Source organism: Copadichromis virginalis, linkage group LG6 (genome assembly GCF_057382275.1).
Source record: "Copadichromis virginalis isolate Kocher_CV1m ecotype Utaka linkage group LG6, C_Virginalis_male_GT1.1, whole genome shotgun sequence".
Lineage (NCBI taxonomy): Eukaryota > Metazoa > Chordata > Actinopteri > Cichliformes > Cichlidae > Copadichromis > Copadichromis virginalis.
This window is the reverse complement of record NC_140623.1, coordinates 9,541,245-9,555,735: the sequence shown is the minus strand read 5'-3', so window position 1 is coordinate 9,555,735 and position 14,491 is coordinate 9,541,245. Positions and strand designations below refer to the sequence as shown.

General features: G+C 29.3%; 1 long non-coding RNA gene across 1 annotated transcript in view; it reads left to right on the top strand.

Moving 5' to 3' along the window:
* Positions 1-14,491, top strand: part of LOC146707169 (uncharacterized) — a 76,106-nt gene that overhangs the window by 32,850 nt on the left and 28,765 nt on the right. The gene's annotated exons all lie outside the window — the stretch shown is intronic.

Genomic DNA, 14,491 nt, shown 5'->3' with positions numbered 1-14,491 from the left:
TAAGACATAAAAACAAGTCAAAGATATTTGCAACAAACAGACCTCAGTGCAAGAAAGTTACTTACCAGCAATTGAAGACATACATACAGACATAAACATTATAAGACATAAAAACAGGTCAAAGATATTTGCAATAAACAGACCTCAGTGCAAGAAAGTTACTTACCAGCAATACAAGACATAAATACACACATAAACATTATAAAACATAAAAGCAAGTCAAAGATATTTGCAACAAACAGACCTCAGTGCAATAAAGTTACTTACCAGCAATGCAAGACATACATACACACATAATCATTACAAGACATAAATACACATATAAACATTAGAAGACATAAAAACAAATCAAAGATATTTGCAACAAAAAAAACTCAGTGCAAGAAAGTTACTTACCTGCAATACAAGACATAAATACACACATAATCATTACAAGACATAAATACACACATAAACCTTAGAAGACATAAAAACAAATCAAAGATATTTGCAACAAAAAAAACTCAGTGCAAGAAAGTTACTTACCTGCAATACAAGACATAAATACACATATAAACATTACAAGACATAAATACACACATAAACATTACAAGACATAAAAACAAGTCAAAGATATTTGCAACAAACAGACCTCAGTGTAAGAAAGTTACTTACCAGCAATACAAGACATAAATACACATATAAACATGATAAGACATAAAAACAAGTCAAAGATATTTGCAACAAACAAAACTCAGTGCAAGAAAGTTACTTACCAGCAATACAAGACATAAATACACACATAAACATTACAAGACATAAGAACAAATCAAAGATATTTGCAACAAAAAAAACTCAGTGCAAGAAAGTTACTTACCAGCAATACAAGACATAAATACACACATAAAGATTACAAGACATAAAAACAAGTCAAAGATATTTGCAACAAACAGACCTCAGTGCAATAAAGTTACTTAGCAGCAATACAAGACATAAATACACATATAAACATGATAAGACATAAAAACAAATCAAAGATATTTGCAACAAAAAAAACTCAGTGCAAGAAAGTTACTTACCAGCAATACAAGACATAAATACACATATAAACATTACAAGACATAAAAACAAGGCAAAGATATTTGCAACAAATAGAGCTCAGTGCAAGAAAGTTTCTTACCAGCAATACAAGACATAAATACACATATAAACATTACAAGACATTAGAACAAATCAAAGATATTTGCAACAAAAAAAACTCAGTGTAAGAAAGTTACTTACCTTCAATACAAGACATAAATACACATATAAACATTACAAGACATAAATACACATATAAACATGATAAGACATAAAAACAAGTCAAAGATATTTGCAACAAACAGACCTCAGTGCAAGAAAGTTACTTACCAGCAATACAAGACATAAATACACACATAAACATTACAAGACATAAAAACAAGTCAAAGATATTTGCAACAAACAGACCTCAGTGCAAGAAAGTTACTTACCAGCAATACAAGACATAAATACACACATAAACATTACAAGACATAAAAACAAGTCAAAGATATTTGCAACAAACAGACCTCAGTGCAAGAAAGTTACTTACCAGCAATACAAGACATAAATACACACATAAAGATTACAAGACATAAAAACAAGTCAAAGATATTTGCAACAAACAGACCTCAGTGCAAGAAAGTTACTTACCAGCAATACAAGACATAAATACACATATAAACATGATAAGACATAAAAACAAGTCAAAGATATTTGCAACAAACAGACCTCAGTGCAATAAAGTTACTTACCAGCAATACAAGACATAAATACACACATAAACATTACAAGACATAAAAACAAGTCAAAGATATTTGCAACAAACAGACCTCAGTGCAAGAAAGTTACTTACCAGCAATACAAGACATAAATACACACATAAAGATTACAAGACATAAAAACAAATCAAAGATATTTGCAACAAAAAGAACTCAGTGCAAGAAAGTTACTTACCAGCAATACAAGACATAAATACACACATAAACATTATAAGACATAAAAACAAGTCAAAGATATTTGCAACAAACAGACCTCAGTGCAAGAAAGTTACTTACCAGCAATTGAAGACATACATACAGACATAAACATTATAAGACATAAAAACAGGTCAAAGATATTTGCAATAAACAGACCTCAGTGCAAGAAAGTTACTTACCAGCAATACAAGACATAAATACACACATAAACATTATAAAACATAAAAGCAAGTCAAAGATATTTGCAACAAACAGACCTCAGTGCAATAAAGTTACTTACCAGCAATGCAAGACATACATACACACATAATCATTACAAGACATAAATACACATATAAACATTAGAAGACATAAAAACAAATCAAAGATATTTGCAACAAAAAAAACTCAGTGCAAGAAAGTTACTTACCTGCAATACAAGACATAAATACACACATAATCATTACAAGACATAAATACACACATAAACCTTAGAAGACATAAAAACAAATCAAAGATATTTGCAACAAAAAAAACTCAGTGCAAGAAAGTTACTTACCTGCAATACAAGACATAAATACACACATAATCATTACAAGACATAAATACACACATAAACCTTAGAAGACATAAAAACAAATCAAAGATATTTGCAACAAAAAAAACTCAGTGCAAGAAAGTTACTTACCTGCAATACAAGACATAAATACACACATAAACATTACAAGACATAAAAACAAGTCAAAGATATTTGCAACAAACAGACCTCAGTGTAAGAAAGTTACTTACCAGCAATACAAGACATAAATACACATATAAACATGATAAGACATAAAAACAAGTCAAAGATATTTGCAACAAACAAAACTCAGTGCAAGAAAGTTACTTACCAGCAATACAAGACATAAATACACACATAAACATTACAAGACATAAGAACAAATCAAAGATATTTGCAACAAAAAAAACTCAGTGCAAGAAAGTTACTTACCTGCAATACCAGACATAAATACACATATAAACATTACAAGACATAAATACACATATAAACATGATAAGACATAAAAACAAGTCAAAGATATTTGCAACAAAAAAAACTCAGTGCAAGAAAGTTACTTACCTTCAATACAAGACATAAATACACATATAAACATTACAAGACATAAATACACATATAAACATGATAAGACATAAAAACAAGTCAAAGATATTTGCAACAAACAGACCTCAGTGCAAGAACGTTACTTACCAGCAATACAAGACATAAATACACACATAAACATTACAAGACATAAAAACAAGTCAAAGATATTTGCAACAAACAGACCTCAGTGCAAGAAAGTTACTTACCAGCAATACAAGACATAAATACACATATAAACATGATAAGACATAAAAACAAGTCAAAGATATTTGCAACAAACAAAACTCAGTGCAAGAAAGTTACTTACCAGCAATACAAGACATAAATACACACATAAACATTACAAGACATAAAAACAAGTCAAAGATATTTGCAACAAACAGACCTCAGTGCAAGAAAGTTACTTACCAGCAATACAAGACATAAATACACACATAAACATTACAAGACATAAAAACAAGTCAAAGATATTTGCAACAAACAGACCTCAGTGCAAGAAAGTTACTTACCAGCAATACAAGACATAAATACACACATAAACATTACAAGACATAAAAACAAGTCAAAGATATTTGCAACAAACAGACCTCAGTGCAAGAAAGTTACTTACCAGCAATACAAGACATAAATACACATATAAACATGATAAGACATAAAAACAAGTCAAAGATATTTGCAACAAACAAAACTCAGTGCAAGAAAGTTACTTACCAGCAATACAAGACATAAATACACACATAAAGATTACAAGACATAAAAACAAGTCAAAGATATTTGCAACAAACAGACCTCAGTGCAATAAAGTTACTTAGCAGCAATACAAGACATAAATACACATATAAACATGATAAGACATAAAAACAAATCAAAGATATTTGCAACAAAAAAAACTCAGTGCAAGAAAGTTACTTACCAGCAATACAAGACATAAATACACATATAAACATTACAAGACATAAAAACAAGGCAAAGATATTTGCAACAAATAGAGCTCAGTGCAAGAAAGTTTCTTACCAGCAATACAAGACATAAATACACATATAAACATTACAAGACATTAGAACAAATCAAAGATATTTGCAACAAAAAAAACTCAGTGTAAGAAAGTTACTTACCTTCAATACAAGACATAAATACACATATAAACATTACAAGACATAAATACACATATAAACATGATAAGACATAAAAACAAGTCAAAGATATTTGCAACAAACAGACCTCAGTGCAAGAAAGTTACTTACCAGCAATACAAGACATAAATACACACATAAACATTACAAGACATAAAAACAAGTCAAAGATATTTGCAACAAACAGACCTCAGTGCAAGAAAGTTACTTACCAGCAATACAAGACATAAATACACACATAAACATTACAAGACATAAAAACAAGTCAAAGATATTTGCAACAAACAGACCTCAGTGCAAGAAAGTTACTTACCAGCAATACAAGACATAAATACACAAATAAAGATTACAAGACATAAAAACAAGTCAAAGATATTTGCAACAAACAGACCTCAGTGCAAGAAAGTTACTTACCAGCAATACAAGACATAAATACACACATAAACATTACAAGACATAAAAACAAGTCAAAGATATTTGCAACAAACAGACCTCAGTGCAAGAAAGTTACTTACCAGCAATACAAGACATAAATACACACATAAAGATTACAAGACATAAAAACAAGTCAAAGATATTTGCAACAAACAGACCTCAGTGCAATAAAGTTACTTACCAGCAATACAAGACATAAATACACATATAAACATGATAAGACATAAAAACAAATCAAAGATATTTGCAACAAAAAAAACTCAGTGCAAGAAAGTTACTTACCTGCAATACAAGACATAAATACACATATAAACATTACAAGACATAAATACACATATAAACATGATAAGACATAAAAACAAGTCAAAGATATTTGCAACAAACAGACCTCAGTGCAAGAACGTTACTTACCAGCAATACAAGACATAAATACACACATAAACATTACAAGACATAAAAACAAGTCAAAGATATTTGCAACAAACAAAACTCAGTGCAAGAAAGTTACTTACCAGCAATACAAGACATAAATACACACATAAACATTACAAGACATAAAAACAGGTCAAAGATATTTGCAACAAACAGACCTGAGTGCAAGAAAGTTACTTAACAGCAATTGAAGACATACATACACACATAAACATTAAAAGACATAAAAACAACTCAAAGATATTCGCAATAAACAGACCTCAGTGCAAGAAAGTTACTTACCAGCAATATAAGACAAAAATACACACATAAACATTACAAGACATAAAAACAGGTCAAAGATATTTGCAATCAACAGACCTCAGTGCAAGAAAGTTACTTACCAGCAATACAAGACATAAATACACATTTAACAGCAATACCAGACATAAATACACACATAAACATTATAAGACATAAAAACAAGTCAAAGATATTTGCAATAAACAGACCTCAGTGCAAGAAAGTTACTTAACAGCAATTGAAGACATAAATACACACATAAACATTACAAGACATAAAAACAAGTCAAAGATATTTGCAACAAATAGAGCTCAGTGCAAGAAAGTTACTTACCAGCAATACAAGACATAAGTACAAATATAAACATTATAAGACATAAGAACAAATCAAAGATATTTGCAACAAACAGACCTCAGTGCAAGAAAGTTACTTACCAGCAATACAAGACATAAATACACATATAAACATGATAAGACATAAAAACAAGTCAAAGATATTTGCAACAAACAGACCTCAGTGCAAGAAAGTTACTTACCAGCAATACAAGACATAAATACACATATAAACATGATAAGACATAAAAACAAGTCAAAGATATTTGCAACAAACAAAACTCAGTGCAAGAAAGTTACTTACCAGCAATACAAGACATAAATACACACATAAACATTACAAGACATAAAAACAAGTCAAAGATATTTGCAACAAACAGACCTCAGTGCAAGAAAGTTACTTACCAGCAATACAAGACATAAATACACACATAAACATTACAAGACATAAAAACAAGTCAAAGATATTTGCAACAAACAGACCTCAGTGCAATAAAGTTACTTACCAGCAATACAAGACATAAATACACATATAAACATGATAAGACATAAAAACAAATCAAAGATATTTGCAAAAAAAAAACTCAGTGCAATAAAGTTACTTACCAGCAATACAAGACATAAATACACATATAAACATGATAAGACATAAAAACAAATCAAAGATATTTGCAACAAAAAAAACTCAGTGCAATAAAGTTACTTACCAGCAATACAAGACATAAATACACACAAAGATTACAAGACATAAAAACAAATCAAAGATATTTGCAACAAACAAAACTCAGCGCAAGAAAGTTACTTACCAGCAATACAAGACATAAATACACATATAAACATGATAAGACATAAAAACAAATCAAAGATATTTGCAACAAACAGACCTCAGTGCAATAAAGTTACTTACCAGCAATACAAGACATAAATACACACATAAATATTACAAGACATAAAAACAAGTCAAAGATATTTGCAACAAACAAAACTCAGTGCAATAAAGTTACTTACCAGCAATACAAGACATAAATACACATATAAACATGATAAGACATAAAAACAAGTCAAAGATATTTGCAACATACAGACCTCAGTGCAATAAAGTTACTTACCAGCAATACAAGACATAAATACACACATAAAGATTACAAGACATAAAAACAAGTCAAAGATATTTGCAACAAACAGACCTCAGTGCAATAAAGTTACTTACCAGCAATACAAGACATAAATACACATATAAACATGATAAGACATAAAAACAAGTCAAAGATATTTGCAACAAACAGCCCTCAGTGCAAGAAAGTTACTTACCAGCAATACAAGACATAAATACACACATAAAGATTACAAGACATAAAAACAAATCAAAGATATTTGCAACAAACAAAACTCAGTGCAATAAAGTTACTTACCAGCAATACAAGACATAAATACACACATAAAGATTACAAGACATAAAAACAAGTCAAAGATATTTGCAACAAACAGACCTCAGTGCAAGAAAGTTACTTACCAGCAATACAAGACATAAATACACATATAAACATGATAAGACATAAAAACAAATCAAAGATATTTGCAACAAAAAAAACTCAGTGCAAGAAATTTACTTACCAGCAATACAAGACATAAATACACATATAAACATTACAAGACATAAAAACAAGTCAAAGATATTTGCAACAAACAAAACTCAGTGCAAGAAAGTTACTTACCAGCAATACAAGACATAAATACACACATAAAGATTACAAGACATAAAAACAAATCAAAGATATTTGCAACAAAAAGAACTCAGTGCAAGAAAGTTACTTACCAGCAATACAAGACATAAATACACACATAAACATTATAAGACATAAAAACAAGTCAAAGATATTTGCAACAAACAGACCTCAGTGCAAGAAAGTTACTTACCAGCAATTGAAGACATACATACAGACATAAACATTATAAGACATAAAAACAGGTCAAAGATATTTGCAATAAACAGACCTCAGTGCAAGAAAGTTACTTACCAGCAATACAAGACATAAATACACACATAAACATTATAAAACATAAAAGCAAGTCAAAGATATTTGCAACAAACAGACCTCAGTGCAATAAAGTTACTTACCAGCAATGCAAGACATACATACACACATAATCATTACAAGACATAAATACACATATAAACATTAGAAGACATAAAAACAAATCAAAGATATTTGCAACAAAAAAAACTCAGTGCAAGAAAGTTACTTACCTGCAATACAAGACATAAATACACACATAATCATTACAAGACATAAATACACACATAAACCTTAGAAGACATAAAAACAAATCAAAGATATTTGCAACAAAAAAAACTCAGTGCAAGAAAGTTACTTACCTGCAATACAAGACATAAATACACATATAAACATTACAAGACATAAATACACATATAAACATGATAAGACATAAAAACAAGTCAAAGATATTTGCAACAAACAGACCTCAGTGCAAGAACGTTACTTACCAGCAATACAAGACATAAATACACACATAAACATTACAAGACATAAAAACAAGTCAAAGATATTTGCAACAAACAGACCTCAGTGCAAGAAAGTTACTTACCAGCAATACAAGACATAAATACACATATAAACATGATAAGACATAAAAACAAGTCAAAGATATTTGCAACAAACAAAACTCAGTGCAAGAAAGTTACTTACCAGCAATACAAGACATAAATACACATATAAACATGATAAGACATAAATACACACATAAATATTACAAGACATAAAAACAAGTCAAAGATATTTGCAACAAACAAAACTCAGTGCAATAAAGTTACTTACCAGCAATACAAGACATAAATACACATATAAACATTACAAGACATAAAAACAAATCAAAGATATTTCCAAAAAAAAAACTCAGTGCAATAAAGTTACTTACCAGCAATACAAGACATAAATACACATATAAACATGATAAGACATAAAAACAAATCAAAGATATTTGCAACAAAAAAAACTCAGTGCAATAAAGTTACTTACCAGCAATACAAGACATAAATACACACAAAGATTACAAGACATAAAAACAAATCAAAGATATTTGCAACAAACAAAACTCAGCGCAAGAAAGTTACTTACCAGCAATACAAGACATAAATACACATATAAACATGATAAGACATAAAAACAAGTCAAAGATATTTGCAACAAACAGACCTCAGTGCAATAAAGTTACTTACCAGCAATACAAGACATAAATACACATATAAACATGATAAGACATAAATACACACATAAATATTACAAGACATAAAAACAAGTCAAAGATATTTGCAACAAACAAAACTCAGTGCAATAAAGTTACTTACCAGCAATACAAGACATAAATACACATATAAACATGATAAGACATAAAAACAAGTCAAAGATATTTGCAACAAACAGACCTCAGTGCAATAAAGTTACTTACCAGCAATACAAGACATAAATACACATATAAACATGATAAGACATAAAAACAAGTCAAAGATATTTGCAACAAACAGACCTCAGTGCAAGAAAGTTACTTACCAGCAATACAAGACATAAATACACACATAAAGATTACAAGACATAAAAACAAATCAAAGATATTTGCAACAAACAAAACTCAGTGCAAGAAAGTTACTTACCAGCAATACAAGACATAAATACACACATAAAGATTACAAGACATAAAAACAAGTCAAAGATATTTGCAACAAACAGACCTCAGTGCAATAAAGTTACTTACCAGCAATACAAGACATAAATACACATATAAACATGATAAGACATAAAAACAAGTCAAAGATATTTGCAACAAACAGCCCTCAGTGCAAGAAAGTTACTTACCAGCAATACAAGACATAAATACACACATAAAGATTACAAGACATAAAAACAAATCAAAGATATTTGCAACAAACAAAACTCAGTGCAATAAAGTTACTTACCAGCAATACAAGACATAAATACACACATAAAGATTACAAGACATAAAAACAAGTCAAAGATATTTGCAACAAACAGACCTCAGTGCAATAAAGTTACTTACCAGCAATACAAGACATAAATACACATATAAACATGATAAGACATAAAAACAAATCAAAGATATTTGCAACAAAAAAAACTCAGTGCAAGAAATTTACTTACCAGCAATACAAGACATAAATACACATATAAACATTACAAGACATAAAAACAAGTCAAAGATATTTGCAACAAACAAAACTCAGTGCAATAAAGTTACTTACCAGCAATACAAGACATAAATACACATATAAACATGATAAGACATAAAAACAAGTCAAAGATATTTGCAACAAAAAGACCTCAGTGCAATAAAGTTACTTACCAGCAATACAAGACATAAATACACACATAAAGATTACAAGACATAAAAACAAATCAAAGATATTTGCAACAAAAAGAACTCAGTGCAAGAAAGTTACTTACCAGCAATACAAGACATAAATACACACATAAACATTATAAGACATAAAAACAAGTCAAAGATATTTGCAACAAACAGACCTCAGTGCAAGAAAGTTACTTACCAGCAATTGAAGACATACATACAGACATAAACATTATAAGACATAAAAACAGGTCAAAGATATTTGCAATAAACAGACCTCAGTGCAAGAAAGTTACTTACCAGCAATACAAGACATAAATACACACATAAACATTATAAAACATAAAAGCAAGTCAAAGATATTTGCAACAAACAGACCTCAGTGCAATAAAGTTACTTACCAGCAATGCAAGACATACATACACACATAATCATTACAAGACATAAATACACATATAAACATTAGAAGACATAAAAACAAATCAAAGATATTTGCAACAAAAAAAACTCAGTGCAAGAAAGTTACTTACCTGCAATACAAGACATAAATACACACATAATCATTACAAGACATAAATACACACATAAACCTTAGAAGACATAAAAACAAATCAAAGATATTTGCAACAAAAAAAACTCAGTGCAAGAAAGTTACTTACCTGCAATACAAGACATAAATACACATATAAACATTACAAGACATAAATACACACATAAACATTACAAGACATAAAAACAAGTCAAAGATATTTGCAACAAACAGACCTCAGTGTAAGAAAGTTACTTACCAGCAATACAAGACATAAATACACATATAAACATGATAAGACATAAAAACAAGTCAAAGATATTTGCAACAAACAAAACTCAGTGCAAGAAAGTTACTTACCAGCAATACAAGACATAAATACACACATAAACATTACAAGACATAAGAACAAATCAAAGATATTTGCAACAAAAAAAACTCAGTGCAAGAAAGTTACTTACCTGCAATACCAGACATAAATACACATATAAACATTACAAGACATAAATACACATATAAACATGATAAGACATAAAAACAAGTCAAAGATATTTGCAACAAAAAAAACTCAGTGCAAGAAAGTTACTTACCTTCAATACAAGACATAAATACACATATAAACATTACAAGACATAAATACAAATATAAACATGATAAGACATAAAAACAAGTCAAAGATATTTGCAACAAACAGACCTCAGTGCAAGAAAGTTACTTACCAGCAATACAAGACATAAATACACATATAAACATGATAAGACATAAAAACAAGTCAAAGATATTTGCAACAAACAAAACTCAGTGCAAGAAAGTTACTTACCAGCAATACAAGACATAAATACACACATAAACATTACAAGACATAAAAACAAGTCAAAGATATTTGCAACAAACAGACCTCAGTGCAAGAAAGTTACTTACCAGCAATACAAGACATAAATACACACATAAACATTACAAGACATAAAAACAAGTCAAAGATATTTGCAACAAACAGACCTCAGTGCAAGAAAGTTACTTACCAGCAATACAAGACATAAATACACACATAAACATTACAAGACATAAAAACAAGTCAAAGATATTTGCAACAAACAGACCTCAGTGCAAGAAAGTTACTTACCAGCAATACAAGACATAAATACACATATAAACATGATAAGACATAAAAACAAGTCAAAGATATTTGCAACAAACAAAACTCAGTGCAAGAAAGTTACTTACCAGCAATACAAGACATAAATACACACATAAACATTACAAGACATAAAAACAAGTCAAAGATATTTGCAACAAACAGACCTCAGTGCAATAAAGTTACTTAGCAGCAATACAAGACATAAATACACATATAAACATGATAAGACATAAAAACAAATCAAAGATATTTGCAACAAAAAAAACTCAGTGCAATAAAGTTACTTACCAGCAATACAAGACATAAATACACATATAAACATGATAAGACATAAAAACAAGTCAAAGATATTTGCAACAAAAAGACCTCAGTGCAATAAAGTTACTTACCAGCAATACAAGACATAAATACACACATAAAGATTACAAGACATAAAAACAAATCAAAGATATTTGCAACAAAAAGAACTCAGTGCAAGAAAGTTACTTACCAGCAATACAAGACATAAATACACACATAAACATTATAAGACATAAAAACAAGTCAAAGATATTTGCAACAAACAGACCTCAGTGCAAGAAAGTTACTTACCAGCAATTGAAGACATACATACAGACATAAACATTATAAGACATAAAAACAGGTCAAAGATATTTGCAATAAACAGACCTCAGTGCAAGAAAGTTACTTACCAGCAATACAAGACATAAATACACACATAAACATTATAAAACATAAAAGCAAGTCAAAGATATTTGCAACAAACAGACCTCAGTGCAATAAAGTTACTTACCAGCAATGCAAGACATACATACACACATAATCATTACAAGACATAAATACACATATAAACATTAGAAGACATAAAAACAAATCAAAGATATTTGCAACAAAAAAAACTCAGTGCAAGAAAGTTACTTACCTGCAATACAAGACATAAATACACACATAATCATTACAAGACATAAATACACACATAAACCTTAGAAGACATAAAAACAAATCAAAGATATTTGCAACAAAAAAAACTCAGTGCAAGAAAGTTACTTACCTGCAATACAAGACATAAATACACATATAAACATTACAAGACATAAATACACACATAAACATTACAAGACATAAAAACAAGTCAAAGATATTTGCAACAAACAGACCTCAGTGTAAGAAAGTTACTTACCAGCAATACAAGACATAAATACACATATAAACATGATAAGACATAAAAACAAGTCAAAGATATTTGCAACAAACAAAACTCAGTGCAAGAAAGTTACTTACCAGCAATACAAGACATAAATACACACATAAACATTACAAGACATAAGAACAAATCAAAGATATTTGCAACAAAAAAAACTCAGTGCAAGAAAGTTACTTACCTGCAATACCAGACATAAATACACATATAAACATTACAAGACATAAATACACATATAAACATGATAAGACATAAAAACAAGTCAAAGATATTTGCAACAAAAAAAACTCAGTGCAAGAAAGTTACTTACCTTCAATACAAGACATAAATACACATATAAACATTACAAGACATAAATACAAATATAAACATGATAAGACATAAAAACAAGTCAAAGATATTTGCAACAAACAGACCTCAGTGCAAGAAAGTTACTTACCAGCAATACAAGACATAAATACACATATAAACATGATAAGACATAAAAACAAGTCAAAGATATTTGCAACAAACAAAACTCAGTGCAAGAAAGTTACTTACCAGCAATACAAGACATAAATACACACATAAACATTACAAGACATAAAAACAAGTCAAAGATATTTGCAACAAACAGACCTCAGTGCAAGAAAGTTACTTACCAGCAATACAAGACATAAATACACACATAAACATTACAAGACATAAAAACAAGTCAAAGATATTTGCAACAAACAGACCTCAGTGCAAGAAAGTTACTTACCAGCAATACAAGACATAAATACACACATAAACATTACAAGACATAAAAACAAGTCAAAGATATTTGCAACAAACAGACCTCAGTGCAAGAAAGTTACTTACCAGCAATACAAGACATAAATACACATATAAACATGATAAGACATAAAAACAAGTCAAAGATATTTGCAACAAACAAAACTCAGTGCAAGAAAGTTACTTACCAGCAATACAAGACATAAATACACACATAAACATTACAAGACATAAAAACAAGTCAAAGATATTTGCAACAAACAGACCTCAGTGCAATAAAGTTACTTAGCAGCAATACAAGACATAAATACACATATAAACATGATAAGACATAAAAACAAATCAAAGATATTTGCAACAAAAAAAACTCAGTGCAAGAAAGTTACTTACCAGCAATACAAGACATAAATACACATATAAACATTACAAGACATAAAAACAAGGCAAAGATATTTGCAACAAATAGAGCTCAGTGCAAGAAAGTTTCTTACCAGCAATACAAGACATAAATACACATATAAACATTACAAGACATTAGAACAAATCAAAGATATTTGCAACAAAAAAAACTCAGTGTAAGAAAGTTACTTACCTTCAATACAAGACATAAATACACATATAAACATTACAAGACATAAATACACATATAAACATGATAAGACATAAAAACAAGTCAAAGATATTTGCAACAAACAGACCTCAGTGCAAGAAAGTTACTTACCAGCAATACAA